The sequence below is a fragment of the Dipodomys spectabilis genome, unplaced genomic scaffold, assembly GCF_019054845.1.
Source record: "Dipodomys spectabilis isolate Male_0828 unplaced genomic scaffold, ASM1905484v1 ptg000534l, whole genome shotgun sequence".
Lineage (NCBI taxonomy): Eukaryota > Metazoa > Chordata > Mammalia > Rodentia > Heteromyidae > Dipodomys > Dipodomys spectabilis.
In genome coordinates, this window is record NW_024871211.1 from 725,063 (window position 1) to 726,014 (window position 952).

At 35.7% G+C, this 952-nt stretch overlaps 1 pseudogene; it reads right to left on the reverse strand.

Moving 5' to 3' along the window:
- Positions 1 to 305: 305 nt before the first annotated feature.
- LOC122099804 lies at positions 306 to 405 on the reverse strand (annotated as a pseudogene).
- Between the last annotated feature and the right edge of the window lie 547 nt (positions 406 to 952).

Consider the following 952-nt stretch of genomic DNA (forward strand, 5'->3'; position numbering starts at 1 on the left):
GTTCTCTACCTGGTCTCTCAATTCCTGTATTACTCTTTGATTAGCTTCCTCCCGTTCGTGGGATTCCTGCAGATCTCTTTGAGTGTTCTCAGCCTGATGAGTAAATTTCTTTTCAAGCATTGTAGCCTCCTCCTTTGTTTCCCCTTCTCATCCCTTCCCATCCTCCCTCTCCCCCCCCCCACTCAATCCTCCTCACTAGCCCCCTCCCCGCACCAAAGTTGTAAAGTTCATTTTTGACATAATGACTTGTATTTTTGTAATCAATTTTTTAATAACTGTTTTTCATTTCTTACATCTGAAGAATGAAAAATATGGAATACTTCACAAATTTTCATATCATCCTTGTGCAAGTGCCATGATAATCTCTATATTGTTGTAATTTGGGTAAATGTGCTGCTGAAGCATGTAGTATCCTGTAAAGTTAAGTAGTTAATGATGCAATCTTTATAAAGGCATATATCTTTAGTTGACTTTTTGTAACCAGGAAACCTTATTGTTCCTAAAAATGTTATTGATCTTACTTCTCTAAAATTCTGTGTATATTGGAAAAAACATATTGTTTGGTCGATTGCTCACATTTTCAATTTTTTTTGTCAATAACTATTTTAAGTCTTTTTCATTTAAAATTTGATCATACTTTGAAGCCTTTATAGCTAGGTCCAAAGGTGATAGCTTTTCAAGTACTTATTTATCACCTGAGTTAGCTTTGTGGAGCTAATGGATTCAAAGCAAGCCTTGCTTAAGAGCTCCTTCTAAACTTCTGCAGCTTAAAATTCCTAAATGAGGTCTTACTGGCACAAATGTCTACCTGACCCTTACTCTTCTTCCATGTAGCAACAGACCAACCAGAATATCTTACCCTGACAGCATAGATTTTCTTACTGGAACAAAACTAATCTTAGTTAAAAAGGATCATAGAGAGATGAACAATTAAGACAGAATCGTTTAGACT